Below are 20,789 nucleotides of genomic sequence, written 5' to 3' on the forward strand. Positions count from 1 at the left end.
GATGGATACAGCCATGCTAGTAATTCTGTATAATAAATGCTACCCATTGTATGATAACATGCTCAGAGGTGTAATGCTCCCATCCGGGTGCTTGGTTCTGTGCATTAGCATGCAAATACAGGTAATTGGTATTTAACAATCACAAAAGTGGGACTAAATGTAATGAAACTCAAAAAAGAAATATTAAAGGATTCTTGAAGTGATTGCAATCCATCCTATCGGACATAAGAGTGTTTGTAGGTTATTTCAAAGCAGTTCACCAGCTAGGTAAATTCAGTCTGGACCAAAGAGGTCAGAAAGGGAAAGAAAGCACCAAGATACCTGGTAAGCTGCATAATTCATTGCATTCTGGGGTAAAACCAAAACCAATCTGTGGCAGACTTTCCCATTCCCATTTTAAAATCTTTCAACAAGAGCACATTTCTTACATTAAAGTTTAAACTTTAAACTTAAAAAATCAGCTTGTATTTACATCCTTGAATGAATCCAAAACTCTCCTGCTGATATTTTTTTCCTACATGCTGTAACCTTTTGAAACAGTAATGACTCTAAATGGTGATGACATTTTTTCTTTCATTCTGTAACATTTGGGAGCCAGAGTCTGAAGTACAGTGAGTACACACACACAGAATGTATAATTGATCATCTCCTTGTGAGCCTTTCTGCATGCATTTTAACACAGAATAAAGTTGCATGTGTTGCATCTGTTTTCACATAGTTGTTTAACTTCTTGAAGGTCAGATCTAATGCGCACTTTTTAACTGTCTGCTGCATCACGTTCTGCTTTCAAACTGATAGAAATGTGTAAATGCCAAGTATTAGAGTTTGTAACAGAAGTGTAAAATGAGGACCCAAAAATAGGACAGCTCAGTTACATCACTTCACACATTGTAAATAGCCCTCCACAGAGTTTGTGGTTCGTATGTGCTCTGGGCTTTACTACGATATGTGTAACAGTCAGTGTTTGGTAAATGAGCTTTCAGGCTATAACCACACTCCTGACAGTAAGTGTATGATCAAAATTAAACCAGCGCACTCTCAAACAGGGCCAAACCATTCATTATTGATGATCAAATCCCTCTGAAGATGCCCTAAATAGACTTTTGTAGCTGCATAATAAAAATGTAGCTTATGAGAAGCTGAAGATACTTTCTTGCTATTGGCAGATTTTATGAATGAGAGCAACCGGATACCTTCTTTTAAATCTGATAACCTGATAAGGTTTTTATAAAAGAGCTACATAAATGTATTTATTGGTTTTTATTCTGGTAACCAGTTAGATTATTATTGGGATACGGTGATTTAGTGTTTTTAATAAGCTGTTCTGTGTGCTTTTTACTAATGCTAATACCCAACAAAGGTTAACATGTTTAATGAAGGCCTGAATCAAATGTCTGACATGGCACATGGATGCTTCTCACAATTAATTTCTTATCAGAACAATTCAGTATTATTAGATTCAAATACATGAAATGATATAGTTCTTCATATATTTTCAAATATCACATATCCTTTACAAATGAAAATACAAGTCATTTTCTTTATGTGGAAAATGATTGAATAACTCAAGACTTAAGAAAACACAAGAGAAAAAGTACTTTTGGCACCTGAATAATTGAAATTTTTTTTGTCTGTCTTGTTTCTCTACAGCCCTGCGACAGACTGGTAACCTGTCCAGGATGTACCCTGCCTCTCATCTAGAAACTGCAGGGATGGGCTCCAGCTCCTTGTGACCCTGAATTACATTAAGCAGCATAGAGAGGGATGGATGGATGGATGAATGGATATATAGAATTAATTATTTACAAGTCTGTCACACATTTATTGATTAAATACATTGTACACTGTATATATATATATATATATATATATATATAGGCTTTATAAAGTTGATTCTGTTTAGCTATTGCTCAGTTAATGTAAGGAGCAGTATTCTCAGTGACAGTTGCAACATTTGGATTCACAGTCTGTCCCACTCTGCTGGCTCTGGAACATTTATAAATGTGACAGTATCATTCCTGGGAGAAAAATGCATGTACCTGTCTGTGAGCGAGAACAATGGAATATTAAAAGGTTTGGGGTAAGAGAGCAAAAAGGGGAGAGGGAGGAAATACCATAAGAGAGGAGGGATGTGATGACAGAGAGAGGAAGTGATGAAGTGTGTTGGATTACAGGGTGACATTGAAAGAAGCTTCTCTATCTCTTTTTTCCAGCCCTCTCTTCCACTATTCACTCACAATGTGCTCTTTCCTTCCCACATATCATCCTCAGCCCGTCACCGACTCTGAACCCCCCCACAACTTAATTTTCTTCCCCATCTGCGAGGGTCCCCTAGCTGCCCGGTGGCATTGCACGAGTGCCTGTCAGCACTCTGGAGTGTCACAAGCATTTTCCCAAGGCAGGCGTGAATGAAATCATTGTCCTTCACTGCACACAGGAGAATCCAGGGGGGAGAAGAAAAAGAGGAAAAAAGGGAAAATGTGGAATGAGAAGGGCTGATAGGAGACTGGGGGAGAAGATAGGAGAAGAAATAAAAGGACAGAGGAGGAGGGAGGGAGAGAATAAGAAGTGTGTGTGTGTGGGGGGGGTACATGGTTGGTGGGTGGAAGAATAAAGTGATGAATAAAGAGGAAAATGATGGGTGGCAAAAGGGAGAAGAGGTAAAGTTAGACTGATTGAAAAGTCAAGAAAAATTACAGGTAAGACAAGAAAAGTGGGTGCAGTTGTGAGTGAATGGGAGGAGGCGTAGGGAAAGAAGCAAAAGCAACAGCCAACTCAGCAGATTGGGGTGAGCTGCTTGGAGGGAAATGTTGATTCGACAGTGGGAGGTTTAGTATAAAGAAAACCTTAAAGGCAACAATTACAGTAGAAAACAGAGGAAACAAAATAAATGTATTAAGACACGAGGGGCGGGGGTGGGGGGGTTGAAAATTCTTAAATTCTTAAAGTCCAATCACATAACCCCTTAAAATGAAAATCCCCATGAAAATAATTATATTATCTTTTTTTATTCCTATTTGTGTATCATTTGTTTTGTTTTTATATCTGGTTAACTGTTTAAATGACTACGAGCTGTCCAGTCCCTGGTTGTCTGGTCCCGAGGTTTGGTCCGTACTGTAGGCAGTAAATGGAATTCATTTCCAGTGAGAGCGAAGATGATTCACACACACAGTAAGTTCCTATGCTTTGCAATGCTAGCACTATTTCCATGCGCTAATTTACATTAGCATAAAATAGAATGAAAACACAAGCTACATTAATCAACAAATGCCACACAGTGGCTGTTTTCCCTTAGTCTCACTTATGAAATTACTATCAAATTTATTAAGTTTATAAAGGACAAACACACTATTCACTTGGCCCAAATGTTATTACATTTGTTGTTGTAAACTAATAAGCCCCCAATTTAGTCAATATATCCATACATTCACACAAATTAATTTAATGAGTGTGGAGAAATAAATAGACTAAAATCTTTGTAAATCAAGATAAAATTTTTGGTTAATTTAAGCAAAATTCCAGTGCTTGCCTACTTTGCTAGCTCTGCATCCATCTTGAAATGAATTTGGTCTCTCAGACTTCTCCACCTTTCAAAAGATATATATATATATATATATATATATATATATATATATATATATATATATATATATATATATATATATATATGACATCATGGTAGATGTTATAATCTGACACTGTTTGACCCAGATCATGGTGATCCAGAAGGTTCAAAACATATGGGGTACTGGGTGGGCTGTTGGGCCTTTTGGGGTTTATATCAGGTGCGTGACCCTTTAGCTTGGTGAAGGACAGTCTGTAAAGATAACCAACAAACCAATCCACATTACCCGTCACATTTTCAAGAGAGACCGCATTTTAATGCAAAGAAGTTGGAAAGTAAAGCTGTGCCTGCTTGAAGTTGGCGTTTAGTGGCAGGATGTTAAACTTGATGTGTCATCTGAATGTTAAACACTCTACCAGCACAGCCACCCATATCAGTGTTACACACCTGATATCAAATCCAAAAGCAAACAATAAAGAATGAATCTACTTCTTTGACCTGTGTGTCTTTGCCATTCAAAGCATTTTATTGTTGTATATTATCGGATGACTGGTTGAAAAGAATTGGTGCCTTGAGTAATACAGGAAAGCTCCACCTCCACTATTTGCTTACGTTTACAAATTAGACTCAAGTAGCATTTCAAGTATTGGTTATTTTATCACGTAAGTGACATTTTTCAGCTTGAAAAGTGACCACTTAGTCCAGATGGAGTAGGAACATTAAAGGAATTTGAAGTGATGATTGTATGTTTTAATCATTACAATGGTAGTTTGTAATGTAATTTTCTCACAAATAGCATATGAATTCTTGAGTTAAGACCAAAGGGTGTGTTTGATTATGCTGAGTTACCTTTGAATTATTATACTCTTATAAGTTTAGGGCTGACTAAATCTTTGTGCTAGATGTGATGGAATCCTTACCAAGTATGTATATTAAAGTGTGGACTGTGATCATGAGGCTGCTTTTTCCCTTTTACAAAATCAGGCACGTTTTGTCATTTTCAATACACATTCATACACACAAAGCCCAACACACCCATATTGAAGGCTTACCTGGAAATGCTACATCAGCTTAGGTGCTGACTCACAGTGTCATTGTTCATTCAGATTCCATGAAACTGAGCAATGTCTGTGTCTATCCCAAAAAAATACGCAAAATAGAAGAAAGCTTTCTGTTGAGGAAAGCAATAAAGATTGGTTGTATTTGAAGAGAACCAAGTGGAAAATGTCAGGCGTGTCTCGAGGATAAAAGGTTGTGTATTAATGAAGTCTGGACAAATGTCAGAGCAGCTTTTGTTAGACCACAGCAGATTGCAAAGAAACAGACATCAGATAACTTCATGTTTCAACTCTGAAAATCCCAGTTTTCCATGTGGTACCTCACTACCACTGCACTGGATTGTGTTAGTTCACACGCATATATCACTACAATATTTATATGCACTGAATACATTTTGCTATGGAGGTCTTGGGTTTGCTTCTGGCTGGCATTGTCTACATGTCAACTGGGGAGTGTTTCCCCATAATTAAGGATCTACAGCAGGGCTACTCAATCCGGTCCTACGAGGGCCGCAATCCAGCAGGTTTTCCATGTATCCCTGCACCAACACACCTGAGTCAAATTAGGTGGCTCTAACAGCCAATCAGGTTCTACACAATGACTCATTAATTTGACTCAGGTGTGTTGGAGCAGGGATACATGGAAAACCTGCTGGATTGCGGCCCTCGTAGGACCGAATTGAGTAGCCCTGATCTACAGTATCAAAAAAAGATTGTAAAATCACTGCCTTCGTTTTAAGGCTTTAGTCCTGCCATCTGTTCCTAGAACTCACTGAATTACTAAATAATTTGTCCTTAAAAATCACTCAAAATTAATGGGGATGATGCCAAGGGGACTTTAAAACAGAGTATTTAGAAATAGCCATAATGCCAAGGTATCAAATTTTATACATTTATGTCCAAGACCTACCTCATGACCATTTGGTAAAAACTTTCCTTAAAACCCTGTTTTATACCTTTTGTCTCCTGATGGATACCTTTTGTACTACAATAATTCAGACATATTAAACAGTAAATATACTGTACATATATGCAAATTAGTTTTATTTAACATTTTGATACACACATAGATTAAAGTCAGAATTCTGACTTTTCTCAGAATTTATATATATATATATATATATATATATATATATATATATATATATATATATATATATATATATATATATATATATATATATTATATAATTTTTTTTTCTTCTTCTTCTTCTTCAGTGGCCCTAATACTTTTCCGTGTGTGTGTGTATATATATATTTTTTTTTTTTTTTTTTTTTTTTTTTTTTTTTTTCTCCTGTCTATTATGTCTTGGGTGAGGGGTTAATATGGTATTCTCTTGAATCTGGACTAGCAAAGAATGTAATACATGAAAGAATATAATTAAAATAAACTCAGATCTCTGTGACAGCAGCATTGCAGCAAATATGACCTGGTGATATCTGTGCTGAATGTCAGCAGCCAAACAAACCAGCAGACGGAGTCTTTTCCTCCAACTGTGGCTGATACCTCACATCTCATACACACTTCCCACCTCCAGTCTGGCAAGTGTTCACTCTAAAGTAAATAGTATCACAACACTTGCTTCTTTACTTTTAATTATGACAGATCTGGCAGCTATTTTAGGAAATCATGACAGTGGCTATGTGTAGAATTATGTTCCTTCTTACTGACAGCATCTCAAACGCTGCAGGATGTTAATAATGAAACAATATAATGGAGATGAACTAAATCAAAAAGGTTATCTGTAGCCCATATCAACGCAGAACACTGGGCTTTCCTGTATAGTTTATCTATCTACAAATCTACTCATTGGCATTACAGCAGCTATCACTAAGCAAAGATAAAATTAACTGTTGATAAAAGGAAAGTTGGGAAAACCTCCCATCATTTAGATGTCCATTAGGTTCTGACTAGCTCCATCAGGTCAGTTTGCTTGCAAATAGGTTCCCCCTCATGATTTGCATTTTTTTTAACCTGCTGTTTGTGGTCTGAGAAAAGATAATCCTGGTGTAAAAACAGAATATTATCTCATGCAAAAGAGGAACTGAGCTTTTCACACAAACACAGGAAGGTAAGTGATTGGCTGAGAGGCAGCTGCCCCTGCTGCTGCTAGCCTATCACTGACCCTGAGAGGATGAGGTGGAAGTTGAGTCAGCTCAGCTGCCGTTATCACTGGCAGACACCTGATCACCTGCATGTGTGTAGTTGTGTAGAGTGTCTGTGTGTGTGTTTCCCCGTCATGTAGACAGCCTGTATGAGTAATTTTATATGCAGGAGTCTGCAGCTTCCACAACCAGCATATTCATACTGATAAGGCAAAGAATGTGTATTTTGTTTGTGTGTGTGTGTGTGTGTGCGCGCGCATGTGTGCGCGTACACACAACAGTAGAAGGTAAAAATGGACTTCTGATTAAATGAGACGAAATTTCCATAGGCAAACAGGAAAATATTTCTTTAAATGAAGATGCCTTGTGTGTTTACTAAATTACCAATAACTATATTTATTTCCTAAAGGAAATCCCATATTTCCTGTCTTTTAACTCATTTTGGGGTCTCCACCTTTTTTCAACAATATCTAGCCCTTTAGATGTGATATGCTGCTCCATGCTCACACACATTTAGAAATGAGAAAACTGAACTTACTCCTGTTGTCCACACACACACTTTTGACCATTGAAAACAAATCTTTCAGAAAACTATCTGCTCACAAGAAATTGTAAAATATAAGTAGGCTACTTATACATAGTAATTTCACAAGCTAGGTTTTAAAATTATGTGGTGAAGTGCCTTTTAGGCAATTGTTTTTCCTCACAGAGGGACACATCATGTGACTGGAACCATGAGAAATGAGAGAAAACTTTGTAATCTTTGACATTATATGGTTTTCTAACTTTAACTGTGTATTTTTTTTTATCTCTAACTGAAGCCATCAGTGGGAGGGATCAAAGTAGAAAGGTAAGCAAAACGAGAAAAAAAAAGCAAACTGAGGAAAAGGTCATGAAGCAAAAAGACTTGAACCAGCAAATCTCTTGTTTGAAAGTCAGACTTACTGCCACCAAACACCCTGATTTAATGATCCTTTGCCTTATCAGTTTATATCATCAGCTTACAAACATGAGGAAGCTTAATCAATCCACGACAAGCAGTATCACAGTAGAGTTCTACCTTCTTTTAAAGGTTTTACTGGTGAAACTTTAAACAGAAGCTCAGCTTTCAGTGTGTTGACCAAATATACATTTTGTAGCTTACAATGCCAGATTATACATCATTATCAGTTTGGTTTGACTAAAGAGAATAAGCCGTTACTGCCTGTTTACATGGCAACAACAGAGGTTAGTGCTGACCGTGTAACATGGATTGTTACAAATGCACACAAATGTACCATCACTTGTCAATTATATTGAGCAACAGCTATATTGGATTGTGCAACATATGCTACTGCAACTGCCCGTTTGCATTTACTTTTTGGGACAAAACATTTTTGTAACATAGAAATACTAATCATATATGTGCAAAGCTTTGGTCTTTGGATAATTTCCAATGGTGTGGTCTTACAAAGTGCTGATTATAAACAAAAAAATAATTCTAAAGGAAGTTCAGAGAATCTGATTGTAACATTCCTCAAGGTGGCTTATTAAACTCCAACTAAAAGGACTGAATCTGTTTTGTGATTTCCCCTTACAAAATACCAGCACAAAAGGAGGGTCTAGAAAAAGCTTTCTGCAAAATTCTTCTATAGATATAAAAGAGAGTTGAGAATAAAAGCCAAAAACCTAACTTGGCAGGGTGACACAAGTGGGGAATTATTGAAATAAAAGACAATATAATAAATAAATAGCTTGTGCAAAATTTTATGATGGGTATTGTTACAACCCATATCAGGGGCATGACTGGGCGCAACACAAAAGTACGTTGGGACAGGTTGAAAAATTAAACAACGCATTTTATTGACATAAACATAAACATCAAATAAAATCTGGAACAAAAGATGGTGTTGGGGCAAGTGACAAGTGTTGGGGTTAGTGAAACTGCTGAAAAAATAAATATAAAAGGTTTAACCCAAAACTAAACACAAAAACCACCGAGTAAAACGAAGGAGTGTCCACAACTCGGGGTGATAACTAAACAAACGAAAGGGCAGCAGTTCCAATTAACTACATGAACTCCGTCACAACCAAAACCCTAACCTAGCCCAACACACCGAAACCTATAATACAAAGTATAACCAAAGGGCAGAACACAGACGAAGGGTGCAGCAAAGCTTAAACTGCTGTAGACACAATGGTCTGGCACCAAAAGGACCACCATATAGCACAGCGAACACCCAGAAAAGCCATGCCTCCATACTTCTGCCAACCGAGAGAAAAGGCCGCCCGCGCTAAACAGCCTCTCTCATCTAGTGTGCCTCTAGAGAGAGTGGCGTCATCTCCGTTCACTGCAATGGTTCAGTTTTTTCACAGCAATGGCGGCGTATGGAGCCCCTCAAAAGTTCCCGGAAGTTAGCAAAAGCTAAGCGACGGTCAATGTATTTCAATGGAGCAGATTGTCGGAGCTACACTTCTTCAAGGTAAGATGTTTTAATAGTCATATTTCCATATCAGTTGTGCATCTAAATCAACTTGACATGAGTAATTAAATATGTTGGCGGATTGTCACCGTCTAGATTAATATATTTAGAGATTACAAACCGATAAAAGTTTATGCTAGCACACTGATAGCAACAGACGCCACAGGCTGATGAATGTAAATTCTGTTCGTCAATATAAATTGATCCAACACCGTTGATAGCGAGGTTAATGTGTAGGGAAAGCGATTGTAGTTACATTTTTATTTAATTTTAATATATTTATAAGGCTGTGGAATTATGGACAAAGATATGAAGATGATTCTGTATGTGGGTTATAATGTGTGACCACCGCATTTCACACATTTAACACTATAGGCCAGGCCAATAATTACACCGTTCATTTTACATAATAACTAGAAAGTGAGCTGTTTTGTCGAATAGTACAGCCCATACAATTATACAATATTAGGGCTGTCATTTGATATTGCAGGGTGAAAAGTTCAGTCATATATATTCACTATATATTATACTATTATATATTAATTATGTTGTATTATCAGTTCTGGGGTTGTCTGCTGTTAACTGGGATACTGTTCTTCTTCACCTTCCTGGTTTGGCCACTTTTAAGTGTTGTTTCCTGTCTTTTTTTCTATATTCTGCAACCTCAACCATATAAATCTCCCTGTGATGTGTTTAATTTAAAAATAAACTTCCCAATGATATGGTCTTTGAAAAGGTGTAATGCATTGTTTTAATATGATTACTTCACATATTTTTTGTTTTCACAGTCCCTGATGGTGGTCAGATGTATCCTGCTGACTTTGGCCATCCATATTTTCCTTCTGTCCCTGTCTTTGGGGAAGCCATACATACGCACGCCTTTCTCTGAGCAATTGGAGCATCCCCATGCAGCACAGCATACCATGGTGAAGACTGTATTCAAGGATAGCAGAGAAAATAAATGGCTAGACATGCTGATCTTGTCGAGTTTTATTGTAAAGGAATTCTTTTAGGTATTAAATGCATTTGGAAAACAAAGGGTGTTTGTCTGATGTATTATGTATATGTTGGGAGTAAGTCTTGGGATAGTTAACAAATAGTGATAGAAAGCCATGTATTTTCCATGAATTGAAATCAAAATTTTATTTATTTGCCTGGATTTTCTGTAAGAACACATTATATTGTGAGTCAGTCTGCCTCAGTCAAAATAAGTCTTAAGACTTAAAAGCAATTCACACAAGTAGATACTAATAAGTAAGAATAGATAACCCATTTATTTAAAATGAATTGGGATCTAAATTTTATTTATTGGATATAGATTTCCTGTAAGAACAGTTATTATGCTGTGAGCCTAGATTTATTGTGTAGTCACTTGATAAATCATTGTCTTCACCTGTTGGTATGCCTCAGTCTGAAAGATAAAGTTAAAAAAACAGAAAATATTATGATTTACATTGCTGTTGATGTCAAACAGGTTTAGTAAAACTTTGATGATTCATATCAATGAACACAACTATAAAAATATTGCAGAGCAAAGCCTTCATTGATCATTATTTACCGATTATCGTAGTTTTCCTATTATTTTGTATTGGCCGCCAAGCACTTCCTGGAACTTTTGGAAGCTACATGGACCACGTGATCGGCAAGCGTTTTGAGCTTCCGGTGGCGCCACTCTCTCTCTAGAGGCACTCTACTCTCATCTAAAGTGAGAGGAAGCAGACTGTGCAGCCCGCTTCTCCCTCACGACTGAACACTGCAGCAGCTCTTTTTTTTTTTTCCTGCTTTCCCCCAAGCTGCAGTTTGATTGGCCGAGTGTGGAACCAATCAAAGGGGAGGAGACTGGGGTGCAGTTGATCCAGCCACTCAGAACGGACGCCAAGGCCAGTGATTTGCATGAAGAACAAGCCCCAGCTGTCCGTAATGAGTGGCACCCATAACAGTATAAATGACTGTGTCCAACTCTGGAATTCTATAGCCATCCATCCATTTTCTTCCACTTATCTGAGATTAGGATACAAAAGCAAAATTTTCAGGAGGAAAACCTCTACATCGCCCTCTCCCCAGTGGCAATCTCCAGCTCCTCCTCAGGGATCCCCACACCAGAGGGTATGATATAATCCAGGGATGATCAACTTTTTACCGATAGTTTTAGTTGTTCCCCTGCTGCAACACACCTGATTCCAATTAAATGGTTCCCCAACAGCTTGTCAAGTTCTGTACAAGCCTATTAATTCAAGACAAGTGTGTTGCAATGTGTTGTGTGTTAGAAACATCTAAAACCTGTAGGACACTGCCCTAAGAGGTCCAGAGCTGGTGATCCCTGACAGAATCCCTCTAGCATCTCAGGGTCTCCTCTCAGTCGGACATGCACAGAAAAACTCCCAAATTGGAGGTGAACAGGAGGCATCCTAACAAGATGCCCAAACCACCTCAGCTGTCTCCTTTCCACGCGGAGGAGCAGCGACTCTATTCCAACTCTACACTAACCTTTAGATACTCGAGCTCTTAACCTGTTGCTAATGCTGAGCCTAGAGACAATCATTTCAGTCCTTTGTATCCATGACCTCACTCTTTCAGTCACAACCCAAATGTCTGGTGCAACACTTCCATTACTGCTGACAAAGCTCCAATCTGTCCATATCTTGCTACAAATTGCCATCAGTCTTGAATGACCTATTTCCACTGGCCATAGATTTGGAGGGACTGATTTTCATCTTAGCTGCTTGTAGTCAGCAGCAAAATAGTCCCGCTGAAGTTCAAGGCTTGGACTTGAACAGAACAGTATCACCTGCAAAAAATAAGTAAAAATAAAAGTCAGATATTTGATTCTGAGGTTTCCACCCAGACTACAATACAAGCTCCTGTCCATGAATTCCACAAAACAGGAGAAGCTCATCCAGGGAAATCCCAGGGCATTTTCAGGCCAGCTAAAAGACACAGTCCCTATACATGGCATCCTAACCAAACACCCAACCTATCTGATTTGGCTCCTCTCAATGCAGATTAGCAGCAACTCTACTCTGAGACCCTCCTGGATGACTAAGCTTTTCGCCTCGTCTTTTCTCTAAAAAGGGAGAGCCCAGACACCCCTTTGAATAAACTCATTTTGGTCGCTTGCGTCTGTGATTTTATTCTTAAGGTCACTAAACCTCGTGACCATAGGGAGAGGGTATGGAAAGCACAGTACCATCAAAAGTTTGGACACACCATTAAATCTAATGGGTAAGTGTGTGGATTACACACTTACACTTTGGTGTAGGTCAGTTGATAAGTCAGGGGCCTCACCTTTTGGCTCAGTTTTGTTTCACCATGAGAGACCACATCACAGTGGATGCCCCAGCAACCTGCAGGTCAATCTAAAGCTTCATTCTTTTCACACTTGTGAACAAGACCCCAAAATACTTGCACTCCTCCGCTTGAGACAAGAAAACCACTTGGCTGGAATTACAAAACGACCATGGTTTTGCTGAATCTGATTTTTACAACACAGCGATCACCCTCGTGGATGCCATTTCACTGATTGACATGATTACAAGCAAACATAACATCTTACAGCACAACTTTGTCACTTCCTGCTTGGGTTTAGCTAAAAACTATATTTGACTTGGGTTAGAAGTTGAAAGTACATGGTTACAGTTCAAAAACAAGTGGTCAGAGCTCAGCCATCTTTTTTTTTTTTTCTCCTTTAAAACAAGGCTATCTTGATGGATGCCATTTTACAGCTGTTCGTATGACCACTATTTGGGAAGAAGGGACTTATCTTAACAGAAATGTTTCCTCAAGGTCCCAAGTTTATTGTTGCTATGCTGTTCAGCCAGACACTGGTTTGGGAAAATTAGCCAACAGAAACATTTTGTGTTTAATTTTTGGATTTTCAAATGGGAGGATTCATATATCAGCAAAGTATAACTGACATGTCTTTTTAAATAACATTTCATCTAAAACAGCACTGAACTACAATCCTGAAATTTGTAATTTTTCCTTTCATATATGCATACTGGACTATTTTGAATAGACTCTGCAAACAGTGGCACATTTTCATAAAGCAAACATGTAAATCGAGCTTAAATTGATGTAAAGGAATGACAAATAATGCTATGTTTAGCTTATAAAATCTTAGTCAAGCACATCATTTAGTGCAAGTCATTGTTTTAGATGATCCCTGTGCCTTTTTTTTTTTTTTTTCTTCCTTCTTTTTAAGAATAAGCAATTAAAAATTAATCTAACCTCATGCTGTTTGTCTTTTGGATTTCTTTTCCTCTTTTGTTTGTAATATTGAATTATCATGCATGCAATATTTGGTGGCCACTGACAGATTTGTCAATATAGTACAAATACAGAACTGAAGTCACTTCGAGACACTTTAAAAAAGTAAATAAGTTAAACATTAGTTCAATCAAATATAACCCAATTTATTTAATTTTATCTTGATAGTTTTCATATATCACCTGAGAACTCAGGAGGGGTGCAGCCTGCTTCATCTTGTTCAAACATTGTACAACCAACACTTACAGCAAGTGACTTGGTTTGACTATTTAAGTGCCAACACCCAAAACAAGCTGCTTTCACCTATCAAACCTGTTGCATAGATGTGTACAGTGATACGAAGAATAATGATATAACTACATGAATATTTATTGACATGTCCGTAGGATGAGGTTGGTACCTTTTATAGTTTGGTCATGAAGCTTAAGCCTCAGTCTTTGTAGCATGAGGCCACGCATTTGGCATATTTAAGACTCTTTGGCTGTGAGAAATGGTGAATGTCATATGGAGAGAGGATTTTCAACCAGCTCACTTGACTAGTGTTAATTTGCAAGCCAGCAAACGTAAATGAAGTCTGCCTGAAAAAGTAATGCTGTCAGCAAAACTGACCTTTCTTGGCTAAGAATAAGAAAACATCCTATGCAGTCTCAGACTTATTGCCTGAATGAAAGTACAAATTTAGAGTAAACCTGCCTTTGTTGTCATTATATACTGCATTATCATGTTGAGGTGGGAACCTTGAAAGGTACAGCAACAGTAACAACACTGTATGAGACAAACAAACAGAAATCTTTGACTAGAAGAAGTCCAAGTAGTGAGGTGGGATGTCTGGAACAAAATTTTGGATTTCATGGACCTTTCTACGTTCTATGATTTCTTTGTCTGAACCCTGAAAAATGAGGTTATTAAACGTGTTCTCAAAGCTTCTCACTTTCTTGTGTACGTGCCTGCAGTCGGGGGTTTACAGAGTTTTCCCGCTGCAGCAGAAACCAAGGTCACATTTCTGCTCTTATCTCTATCTGCCCACTCTGGTCACTGAGAAAGACTGAGCTGAGCCAGCTGACCAACCTTGCCTCAGCAGGGTGGTTTGGCAACAAGTGCTGCTGTACATGTTTGTGTGTGTGTGTGAGCGAGAGAGAAAGAATAAGAGTGTGCGGAGTAAGAGAGAAAGGCAGCCTAGGACTAAAGCCAAAAAGCTTAGAAAGGGTCAAAGGACGGAGTGATATAGAGGAGCCAAATCTACTGACGCACCAGACTTTATACACACTGCTGTTAGAATTATACCAACACTGCCCAGGGCTACTGCTGAATGATTGCAAATTGTGTGTGTGTTTGAGATGACTGGATAAATTGAGTTAAAAATACTAAAATAAGCATATACCTTTTTTAAAACTTGGGGTAATGTTTAAAATGTGAAAAATCATTATTTTAAACACTGCAGATAAGCCAGAAAAAAAAATTATATATTTTTATATATATATATATATATATATATATATATATATATATACATATATATATATATATATATGTATATATATATATATATATATATACACATACACACACACACATACAAAAGCCCTGTCACTGGCCCTTTAAAGACATATTTTATCCATTTCAGAACTTCCTTTTAGGTCTAAAAGGTAGTTTCTTTTGACAAAAGCAAATTAAACCCAATTTCCACCAAGGGAACTAGCTGTTTGATGCAGTTTGGTAAACCCCAAACTCTGTTGTGTTTCCACAACCACCCTTACCTGGTATTAAGGCTATAAGCCAGATAGCAATAGATGCGCCAGCTGCATAACAGTGTGACATCATAGCGGTGCAATGCCTTCCTTGAATTATAACAAAGAAGAACGCAACAGAAGCAAAGTAGGAGAATGATGGACATCCAGCAGTTTGTTCTTTCTTCTTGGCAAGTGGCTTAAAATAAAACAACAAATCCATGGTATATTTAAGCATGGAGGTGTTCCCATTTGTTCCCATTGCTGTATCACACAGGAAGTAACAATTCCTTCCAATCCAATCAATGGATTGCAGCTTCTCAAGCTCCACCTTTTAGGGTCGAATTGGTAAGATCAGAGCCCCACAGAAAGATCCTAAAAAAGTAAGACAACCTGGATTTCTAGGCACCCTTTCTAAGTTTTTGCCTGTAGAACCACACACACACAAAAGACAATGTATACCAACCCATCCCTTTGAGTTGGACCCCTTGTTGGAAACAGGGCTTTAAAATCACCCTTTAACCGTCAGTGCGGTTACATCCACAATTGAGTCAAACCATGATTTAAGTTAAATGGGGTCATTTGGATGGACCACCACCCTTCTAGTTACTATAGTTACATGACTCAGATTAATTCTATCATCTTGGTCTGACCAAAACCAGACTTCTAAAATGCATTTAACATGTTCATCTGAATAAAACTTCATGTAATTAAAGTCTCAAAACTGGACTAACATACCCAAATGATGCAGCTGGAACTCAAATAATTACTTCATGTATATGCTCAACTCCACCAAAATGGTCTGAGGCATCCCAAACCAGTTCCCAAGATGCAACTGTATATTAATATAGCAAAATTCCCAATAAAGCTGCTTTCATTCCCATATTTTTAAAAAATTGACTGATAAATCATTCAAGTAAACATTTGTGCAGTGAATTCAGCAATGTTGACATGTATATTGATCTCCCACAGAAAAAGAAGCCACAGAATGTCCTGAACATTTTCTCACCCATATTTTGATTAGTAACTTGATTCCCCTCCCCTGCATGAGCTACTGGGACAGGTCGAAGTATAACATTATCTGGACTCAGCTGTGCAACAACAGTCATTATGCATGCACGGGAGGGGGAATATTATGAAAGCTTTAATGGAGCTGTGTGAAACAGACTGGGAATCTGACTAAACTAAACAAAAAAGAGACTACAATTGGCTAATACTGACCTTGTTCACCGTAGTGCCTTGGACTGTTGCACAACTGAAACTCCAATCAAAGCCACACATGGAGTGGATGGGGAAAAATGACAAATAGAAAGCCAGCTTGTTCTACTTATCAGCTTTTTCTTATTTAGAACATTCACATGCAAAGTATGAGAGTTTCTGGACCACTGAGCAGATGGCTAAGTACTGCTGGAACAACAATTCACAGCTGGCTAATAGCTAATCACATAAACCATTACGCTTTAATAATGCTGAGTAGTTAATATGGTTTGAAGTGTGCCATTTTTTTATTTTGGGCTCTGTAAACTCACAATTCCAGATTAATAACAGCTAAACTAAAACACGACTTAACAGCAGTCTTACTGTAATTTATTCTGTCAAAAATGTAGTCAACTGAGAAGGCACAAACAAGTTGGCTTTGACTCTACAGCCTGAACAAAGCACTTTAAAGCAATCCAACACCTTCCCATCTCCCTCCTACGCAGCAGGAAGAAGACAAAACAGCAAGTGTGAACAATCTGTCCTCCGTTCTCTGTGCTGATGAGCTGTTTCACCGTCTGATGAAGCCTGTGGAGTAACGCTCGAGCCAGATGTCCCAGAATAATGGGCTTTTCTTTGTCTACCTGTTATCCTTTCTGCAGGCACTTTGAATCACGAAGTGATCTGAAAGGCTGCAACATCTACATGTCAGTGATTAGGAAAAATTAGCTCCCTGTGAGTAGATACAATCCCTGTCGTCATAGCAATGAGCATCCAAAAGATGATCATGGCTTTATGATTGTGGTTAAAATTTTTTGCCAACTCAAAGGTTTTTCGCAAAATAGTGAGCCTGTATATAAAAAAGGGGAATTAAACCCCACAAAAAAACAAAGCATTAACTCACTGCTTTTCTCAAAAGTTGAAAAGTAAGACAGCAGGAATGCTGGATATTATTTCTACCAGCAAGAGCAAAAACAAATTACGTATAATTTCATGAAGAACTGTAGTAATTGAGAGCAATATACAATACCCCACTGTAATTCTGTATGATATGCTTCATGCCGTGTTTTACACACTGAATATAAATCAGCGGATTACATTCTGTATGATGCTGGGCATGCATAATGAATGAGATCCACCACATACTCCAATTCATTAGTAAAACCCATACATTGTTACTTGCTGATAGAGAAGGAAGTAGATCCCTGAAGTCCTGTAAGATGCAAAGTGGGGACTTAAAGGTGCAGCATGCAACAAAATAAAAAAGAGAGAAAAATGTAATATATCATTAGAAACTGTTTCAATCAATATTTAAATTGCTTTATTTTACAGTTATATTTTTTTATCACTTATAAACCATTTCTATCTACTTGTGCACTTACATGGCTGCTGCCATATTTGTGCCACCATTTTCCCTACGGTGTCTCTGAATGGACAAACAACTCTATGTTAAATGAGATCCCTCTGATCTTTAAAACTGCAGCACCAGTTTTGCTAGATCACCATTTGGGATAAGTAACACCTTAAGAGGCACACAGAAGACAGTACAAGTACACAGTTTTAAAGTAGTTACCTGTAGTGCAGTCACTGTACTCTCCTGCTACATGCGATCACTTCCATCAGGGAATATCATTTCCATTAAGAGGTGTACTCGGTCAGCAGTGTTTCTAGGTGGTCAAAGCAGCATCCATTTTAATTATATGACCTAAAGTTTTCGCAACTTAACAACATACTCAGCATCACGCCAACCCCACTGGCTTACCCACGTCCCATAGTGCATTGTCAGGACATTTCTTCTCCAGGTTAGCAACGCACATAGACCCAACCAACAGTATGCAAGAGAAAACTTAATCCAACCAACCATACGTTCTTCACATGTTCATTGTAGGGATTTTAGCAGTGGACACAGACAACATAGACACTGCGACCGATCTGCTGGTACATAGACTAGTCATGGAGCCTTTGCTAACTTTTATAGCTAGTAATTCACAAAAGTTCCTATACTGTATCAGATAAAACAGTTAAATGCTTGACTATGAGAGCTGATGTAGATGGATAAACTTGGCAGACGTTATTTAAATAAATTAAAAAAGAGGCTGCAAAGGTACAAAGTAAACAGATCCTAAACATAAAAAGAACAAAACAAATCAAGCAGAGTTCTGGATTGAAGGATGGACCGACTTACTGAAACTGAAGACTACAGAGACAAGCAGAAACAATGATCTAGAAAAGAACAAAAGGAAACTGGGCAGAAGACATATCGAGGGACTAATGACAAAACAAAGAGTAGGTGAAATCAGAAACTAAATTAGGTGTAACAAAGGAGCAGGAAGTAAATACGACAGAATACACCAGGGGGATCAAATCTTTTAAATAAAAACAGGGAACAACATGGCACATATGACTCAAAGGCAGCCTAAACCAAACACCAAAAAACAGCTGAAACAGAAATCTAACAAGAGCTTAACCAAAAGATAAAAATGCATAGAACATGACAAATTCATTAACAAATCCTGTCTGCCTTCATTCCTGGGTGTTTGGATGATCACAGCAGTACTATTCTGTCATGTCCATCTTCCCAGATTCAGACTCACCTACGCTCGAGTTGATCATGACATCTCTGGTTCAATGATCTTCATACTCACAAACCAATTAGATGGAGCACCCATTCTTTAAAGTGAAAAATCCCGTTTTACCTTAAGCAAATCTAATCTGGTCTTCTAGATTTTTCTGGTTCCCAACCAACAGCAGATGGTCACAGCCAAGTAGCTTCTTGGCTTTTTTAAATTATTCCAATTTTTTGCTTAAAAACAAAATATTTCTTAAGCTGCTGGGTCTGTCTTTTGTTCTGCACAGCACATCTAGTCATCTGCTCCTCTGGCCTACCCCAGCTGTACACCTGTCTCTCCATGTCATATTTTATTTGAAGTTTAAAAAGAGCTTATTATTTACACCTTGGGAAAGGGTTATCAAACTTGGCATCATACAGCATTTTGAGGGTAACATGCAAATGAACTGATAGCTTTGATGCTAACATTTTAGCTCAAGAATAAAGTAACAAATTTGTCTACCCAGCAACTACCTTTTCAACAAGGGTGAAGCCATGTGAGTGATATGCAGTCTTGGCATCAATAAATGCTTGAGGCTCTTTTGTACAACACAGCTCATAACACCATTCAGGCCTATCAGACACAATGGACCCTTGGAAGGTTATTGATTGCAAGGAATATATTGAGAATTTTATTTATGAGAATGTAGTGCTACAGAATCAACAAGTCCTGACAGCTTTCATGTACTGTTTGACCCGCACTGTGTGGCACACGTAGTAATGGTTCAATACTCCAGGACATTTTCCAGGACATGATTGTAAAGCCTCTTTATTTATTTACTTCTTCATTAATTTCTACAATCTAAATTTAGCTTACCATCTCTTCATCTGTGTTGTCTATTTTCTTTCAATCCAAAACGTCCACTAGCATTAGTTGGAGTTTCTGTACAAGTGCACACAACTTCCTCCAAATAGTTTTGTGCAAACACAGCTGTTTTAAATTAGGGCAAAGTTCTGTAGGGATTCAAGTGGTGGATGCAAAAGATCAAACACCAACAATTTTATGTCTGTGCATGAAGTATACTTTATCTGGAGACGCTCAACTTATATAACAAATGCTTATTAAGAGGAAAATTTGATGAATACATTAATGAGTCACTACATATAACCCCGGTTCCAAAAAAAGCTGGGACACTGTGTAAAATGCAGATTTGATAACTAATAGTATACATTGTAGAGATGGTAGGATCTTCAAAGGCTTTGCCAGTTTACATTGAGGAGCATTTTTCTAAAACTGTCCCCCAAATTTTGATATAATTTGTCTCTAGTTGTCCATCTTTACATCTACCTCTCTAAAATGTTCTTTTTATCCTCTGTCATGTTACTGACCTGTTACCAATGAACCCAATTGATTGTGAACCGCTCTTCCATTTTATTTTCATTTGTGCCAATTACTTTTCCAACCTTTTGTTGGCCCTGTTCAGACTTTGCTGCCATCAAATTCAAAATGCCTGAATATTTTCTATTAAATGGTACCTTACTTTCAACATCTGAGATGTTGTTAATGTTCTATTTGAAATAAAATATGGGTTTATGACATTTGAAAATCACTGAATTCTGTTTTTTATCTACATTTTACACAGCATCCCAGCTGTTTTTGGAATTGGGGTTGTACATACATTAAGCACACTGCTCTGTTGAGAAGTGTTCCCTCCCAGTGGCAATTTTCAGGTGTAGAAAATAACATAAACCCAAATATACAAGGGTTAGATTGATTTAACTCATTAAAGTTTATTCTAAAGGCTGGATGATGAACGAATCTAATGCTTTAGTGCATTGAATTACATTGCTTCATTCTGA

The sequence above is a fragment of the Melanotaenia boesemani genome, chromosome 23 (genome assembly GCF_017639745.1).
Source record: "Melanotaenia boesemani isolate fMelBoe1 chromosome 23, fMelBoe1.pri, whole genome shotgun sequence".
Lineage (NCBI taxonomy): Eukaryota > Metazoa > Chordata > Actinopteri > Atheriniformes > Melanotaeniidae > Melanotaenia > Melanotaenia boesemani.